Below are 6,983 nucleotides of genomic sequence, written 5' to 3'. Positions count from 1 at the left end.
TTATTGTGTGAGCATGTTGGTGCATATTTTACTCATTCAAGGACATCCACTTGTTGTTTTGATTGTTTGGTTTCTTTTCTTTTTTGCCAAGTGGATGGACAAGAATGCCTAAGAACCTTCTTTATCTATCTATGCTTTTCTCATCTCAAACTCTATTCATGCTACATCACAAAATTTGATCAAATCAGATTCGAACCACTCTGTGTGAGGAGCACTCGGAGTCCCCGATTCGTCATAGACTTAAACTTCCAAAACCTCTTTGTGATTCTCGGTCAGACCGATTCCTCCATTTCGGTCCTACCAAGATCACCAAGTTGATCTGAGTTTTCAATCTCGGTGCAACCGATTTGAACTTTTCGGTCTCACCGATTTGCTGTAACTGAACACAGTTATGCATCTCGGTGCCACCGAGTTGTTCCACTCGGTCACACCGACAGGGTCGGGCTATATATAGCCACGGGCAAAATTTTGGAAATTTCTCCGAAACCCTTCGCCCGTGCAATAGCTCACTCTGCCATCGGTGGTCTCCAGATCGTCTCCTCGTCGCCAGCCGCCTCCTATCGCTGGTCTCCGCCGCCGTCAATGGATTTCGTCCCCACCGTTGCCGCCGTAGCAAGTACACCACCAAGTTAGGGTATGGACTTGATCTTTGTGCTATCCACTTCTGATTCCTAGCACACTGTTTTCATATTGATTCTTGCCATGATTGAGACTCTTCTATCCAGCCAAAATAGTCCATAGATTAGATGAGATTCAAATTTTTAGGGTTAGGTTTCCGCCGAAACCATCTCGGACCCACCGAGTTGAAAAACTCGGTCTCACCGATTTGGCTTATGCCATTGCACTAGTGACTCTCGGTCTGACCGAGAATTACTAATCGGTGCGACCGATTTGAGGATTCTGTGAAACCCTAGTAGTCTCGGTGCCACCGAACTGTGACTCGGTCCAACCGAGATCATCAGTTTAGGTTCCAAAACTGCTTTGGTATCACCGAGTTTGAAAATCGGTTGATCCGAAATGCTTTCTGTGGAAAACTAAAACTGAACTTTTGAATCATTCTTTTGCAAAAATCTCTGCATTTTGTGATGCTCATCTTTTCTATCTCATCTATAACTCTTCACATGGTCAGAAGTCAGCTTTTGCAGTATGTCTGATCAGAGTGACAGCCAGAATAGGTCAGAAGAGCAGATGGACTTGAGTGAGGGAACTAGTCCCTTAACTTCAAATGATGGGAGCAGAAGTACTCCTAGCAATTTGCCTAAGGCTGCTACTAGGGAAAGGAGGAAAAGAACTTCAGATTCTGAGGATGAAGATTACAAAGCTGAGGAAGATGAGGCCACTTCCAAGAAGGTGGTGCTCAAGAAGGAATATGGCTCTGCACAGAGCACAAAGCCAGGTCTAAAGAAGAAAGTTCCTGCCAAGAGGACACCAATGCCAAAGGCCAGAAAGTCCACTCAAGTGTCAGCTCAAGATCAACCCAAAGAGGCACCTGCAAGGAAAGATACATCATCCAAACCTCAGAAAGTTCCTACTGGTGCAACTATGAACTTCACAATTGAATTAGAGGATGATGGTGATCAGGACAAGAAAAAGAAGAGAGAAAGAACCACAACTGCCAAGGTCCTTGGAAAGCCCTTAATGAGAAGAGATTCTGAAGAAGAGGAAGAGGATGCTGCACCAGCACCTAAGGCAGCTAAGCTTATGGGAGATGCAATCAGATCAGGGGCTGCAACATCTAAGCCCAAGGATGCACCCAAAGCTGCCCCCAAGGCCAAGCAAGTTCCAAAGAGGAATACTAGGAGTATTCCAGCTGCTGAGAAGAACGAGGCCCCAGTTCCCAATGTTGCTGAAGATGAAGATGAAGAAGGACAGGTCCTAAGAAAGCTCAAGCCCAAGATACCGGACCACAATGATGCCCATCCTGTGGCTGAGGACATGAGAATCAGGAAAGATTCAGGACTGAGACTGTGGAGGATGGAAGACCCATATGCTTCAATAAGAAGAACTGCTGTTGACTACAGGTTCCACACAAAGGAATAGCAGGACTTTTATGAAACAATTATGTTGGACAAGAAGCCCATAGTCTGTGACATGAGGTGGGTTGACTGGAAATTCATCAGGGAAAATGAGCAGCACTACCCTGGAGTGCAAGAGAGCTTTGTTGCTTGTGGAGTTGCTGATTTTATTGGACAGAAGTTCACCAACTGGAATGATGAGCTTATCATGCAGTTCTACTCCACAACACATTTTTACCCAGATGGTAGAATTGTTTGGATGTCTGAAGGTACAAGGTACCAATCCACTGTTGAAGAATGGGCAAGTCTGATAAATGCCCCCAAGGAAGATGAGGATGACCTGGACATTTATGCAAAGGAGAAGTTGGGTCACAGTTCAATGGCTCACATGTACAAGGAAATTCCAGACTAGGCAGTAGAGACTCACAAGTTTGGATCAGTTCACTTTCTGTTGTCAGGGTTGGCAACCATAAATTGGATTCTAAGGCACACTTTGTTGCCCAAGTCTGGTGACCACAACATGATCAGAGGACATGCCATCAACATGCTGCATGTGTTTGATGTGCCCCAAAAGTTCAAAGTCATGAGCCTGATCATTGAAACAATCAAGAGGACTGCAGCAGATCAGAAGAGGAGCTGTGGATATGCACCTCAGATTCAGGAATTGATCAACTCAAAGATGGGCACAGGAAAATATCAGTTGGATAAGGAATACTTTACACTTTATCCAGACTTTGAGGACAATGAGGTTGTCATGAATGAAGATGATCCACAATCAGTTTAAGCTCAGGAGAAGAAAGAGAAGGCAAAGAAGGAGAAGGCTGCCAAGATGCCAACTCAAGAGGAGGCATCTGAGTATTTCTTGAAAACCAAACAGGAGCAGCTTGGTTACCTTATAGCATCTACACTGAGGATTGAGAAAGGACTGGCCACCCTCACTCAGAATCGGGAGAGCCTTGAGAGAATCATGGAACAAAAATTCTATGATGTAGATGTCAAAGTAACTGAGATTCAGTCAGTTGTAGAGCAGCTGCAGGATGACATGCAGGAGAGGAAGGGCAAGACAACCACTGATGCATTTGCCAGAGTGCCCAGAGCCCAGTTGTAGTGCCAATGACAGACACTAGAGCAACAACTTCAGCACCAGCCACTTCCCCTACAGTTCCAGTGCAACCAGCTCCAGCATCCACTCCAACACCATCTACTTCAACTGAAGCCTTCGTCCAAGGAGCTATCAGGACACCACCACCAGAAGATCAAGCCTGAGAGTCGATCTAGCACTATGCATTTTCTATGAACTTTTTGGTAACTTGTTTCCAAAGGGGGAGAAAAATGTATAGATCATAGGCTTCGAGAGAGAGTGTGTTGCTTTTGTTCTCTCTTGCTTTATTTGGTGGTTTTTCAAACTTTGTTTGCTTTTGGTTGAGATACTATGCTTGTGAGACATTGATGATCATGTGTTTGATCATAAGCTACACTTATGCATGCTTGATATTATCCTATCTATCTTATGTGTTCACTCACTATGATTGGTGATGAGTGCATGTATTCATTGTTTATTATTTTGAGCGCTCCACCAAGATGTATGTGACATGGAAGAGTAACCCATGAGCCTAATTCATTGTGCATTTGCAGTCCAAAGAAAATCTTAACCCATGCACAAATTTAGGGGGAGCTCTTGCTTATCACATACTTCTCAAACCGACGATGTTAATCAATCTTATTATCATTTGTCGAAGCTTTGATCTATTTGGTAATTCATAACAACATATAGCTCATTGAGCTAATGCTATTCCAAGACTATTATTTCAGGGAAGCTCAATGAATGGCATGGCATGGATGATGAAAGTGGATCCCTCAAAATACTAAGGACAAAGGATTGGCTCAAGCTCAAAAGCTCAAGACTCTTCATTTTACATTTTAGTGATCCAAGATCACATTGAGTCTATAGGAAAAGCCAATACTATCAAGGAGGGATGAGGTGTTGCTTAATGAGCCTCTTGCTTCATGTGCTTAGTGATATGCTCCAAAACCCTCAACTACTTTCCCACATCCACAAATGACCTATACCCAAAGCCAAAATCGGTCACACCGATTCTTCCTATCCGACGCCACCGATTCCAAAAGTCATAGCCACTGCCACAAACCCTAAGCAAATCGATCTTACCGATAGGGATCTCGGTTTCACCGAGATGGGGTTGTAATCTCTCTGTTTCCCTTCGTAACGTTTCGGTTTAACCGAAGTGTGCGATCGGTCCCACCGAGATTGCAATGTAAACTCTCTGTTTCCTTTTTGTAACATTTCGGTCTCACCGAAAAGAGAAAATCGGTCCCACCGAGTTTACCTGACCAACTCTCTGGAAAGCTTATTACCAAATCGGTCTCACCGAGTTTGTGTAATCGGTCTTACCAAGATTACGTTATGCCCTAACCCTAACTGAATTGGTCTCACCGAGATGCATGTCAGCCCCAACGAAAATCACAAACGGTCACTAGGTTTACTAAATTGGTCTGACCGAGTTTAACGATTCGGTCCCATCGAGTTTGGTAAATTGTGTGTAACGGTTAGATTTTGTGTGGAGGCTATATATACTCCTCCACCTCCTCTTTATTCGTGGAGAGAGCCATCAGAACGAACCTACACTTCCAACTTACCATTTCTGAGAGAGAACCACCTACTCATGTGTTGAGGCCAAGATATTCCATTCCTACCATATGAATCTTGATCTCTAGCCTTCCCCAAGTTGCTTTCCACTCAAATCTTCTTTCCACCAGATCCAAAACCTATGAGAGAGAGTTGAGTGTTGGGGAGACTATCATTTGAAGCAGAAGAGCAAGGAGTTAATCATCAACGCACCATTTGTTACTTCTTGGAGAGTGGTGTCTCCTAGATTGGCTAGGTGTCACTTGGGAGCCTCCGACAAGATTGTGGAGTTGAACCAAGGAGTTTGTAAGGGCAAGGAGATCGCCTACTTCGTGAAGATCTACCGCTAGTGAGGCAAGTCCTTCGTGGGCGATGGTCATGGTGGGATAGACAAGGTTGCTTCTTCATGGACCCTTCGTGGGTGGAGCCCTCCGTGGACTCACGCAGCCGTTACCCTTCGTGGGTTGAAGTCTCCATCAATGTGGGTGTACGATAGCACCACCTATCGGAACCACGCCAAAAACATCCGTGTCTCCAATTGCGTTTGAATCCTCCAAACCCTTCCCTTTACTTTCTTGCAAGTTGCATGCTTTAATTTCCGCTGTCTATATACTCTTTGCATGCTTGCTTGAATTGTGTGATGATTGCTTGACTTGTCCTAAAGTAGCTAAAATCTGCCAAACTCTAAAATTGGGAAAAGGTTAAGTTTTCATTGGTCAAGTAGTCTAATCACCCCCCTCTAGACATACTTCAAGGTCCTACAGTTGTTCTTGCCACGGTGACCCTCCTGGCCACCGTGCTTCTTGCCGGACCCCTTAGCACCATCCTAGCCCTTCTCCTTGTCCCACCTTTCATACTCAGCTTTCTGCTTTTCGGCAAGCAGCTAGACCTGCCGGAAGTTCTGGAGATCGTGGCCCTTGGTGAGATGGATCTTGCAGTACTGCTTTCCGGAGCTCCCTGGCTTGTCAGTAGCCGCCAAGGCCCGGCAGGCGGTGCACCCGGCAACTTCCTTACCAAGGTCGTCAGCCTTGGCCTTCTTGGCGGCATCGAGGTCGCTGGATCCCTCAATGGCAAGCACAGTCTTGCCTTTACGCTTCCTGTTGCGGCACCCAGCAACTTCCTTGTCGGCGTCCTCATCGGTGGAGTTGGTTTCCACACTGGCATCTTCGCCGGGGTACTTCCTTCTTCAGCCTGAGCATATCTGTCAGCAGAACATAGAGTTCGGCCACATCCTTAACCTTGTTCATCGCCAGCTCTTCGCGCATCTTGCGGTAACGCACATTCTGATGAAACACGCTGATGATAGCCGCAGGGTGAATATCTGGGATGGTATACTATACACGGCTGAACCTCTGTATGTACTTGCGCAGGGTCTCCCCATCCTTCTAGGGGATGATGTGTAAGTCACTCGCCTGGCCAGGAGCTTGGTGGCCTCTGGTAAAGGCTCCAATAAACTCGTGGCATAGATCCGACCAGGAAGACATGGAGTCGACCGACAGGTGTATCAGCCATGACATGACATTGGGCTTAAGCGCCAACGGAAAGTAATTGGCGAGCACCTTGTCATCACGGGCCTCGGCAGCTTGCATCGCGATGGTGTAGATGCTGAGGAACTCCGACAGATGGGTCTTGCCGTTGTAATTTTCCCCAACATCAGGCTTGAATGTGCGATGTGAGGGCCACTGGAACTGTCATAGCTCTCGGGTGAAGGGAGGGCAACCCACCTCGTAGGGCAGGTCGCTGGAGCCCCCCGGTGTCGGGCGATCCAAAGCGGGCCCTGCACGCCTATTAGATTGATAGCGTGCCTCCCACCGCCGCTCGATAGTGGTCCGGGCGTCCTCCTGGGCTCGTTCCCGAAGGACTTGATGCTAATCACAACGGGTCCATGGGTTGGATGATGTTGTGGAAAGATTGTCGCCAGCGTCGGCCCGACGAGCCGGCGCCTGTTGCTGCTGGCATGGGGGAAGAGAGTGCACCATAGTCGCGGCGCCTCCGATCCTCCTCCCTCCGTCATGCGCCGGCTCCGGAGAGCACTGGCGCGAGGGTGCCGCCAGTTGCGGTTCATCTTTGTTGGCAAAGCTGACGAGGCTTCGAATGGTGGCCCTCCACTCGTCGAGCTTCTCTGTAGCAGGAGGAAAGTTGAGGAGCAGTTGTACACGTGCCAGCGCCTCCATTGGCGTGGGAGGTGGCGACAGCCGCGTAGACCATGATGCGCTCCGACTTCTAACCACGTTAGAAGGAGGTCTATCACGGTCTTGTGGCCGCATGTCGCTTCCACCAGCGTCTGGGCACACACACCGGCCCGATGCGTCCTGGGAGTGGTG

This window comes from Triticum aestivum, chromosome 2A (assembly GCF_018294505.1).
Source record: "Triticum aestivum cultivar Chinese Spring chromosome 2A, IWGSC CS RefSeq v2.1, whole genome shotgun sequence".
Classification (NCBI taxonomy): Eukaryota; Viridiplantae; Streptophyta; class Magnoliopsida; order Poales; family Poaceae; genus Triticum; species Triticum aestivum.
The sequence above is the reverse complement of the archived record's forward strand: the minus strand, read 5'-3'. Positions refer to the sequence as shown.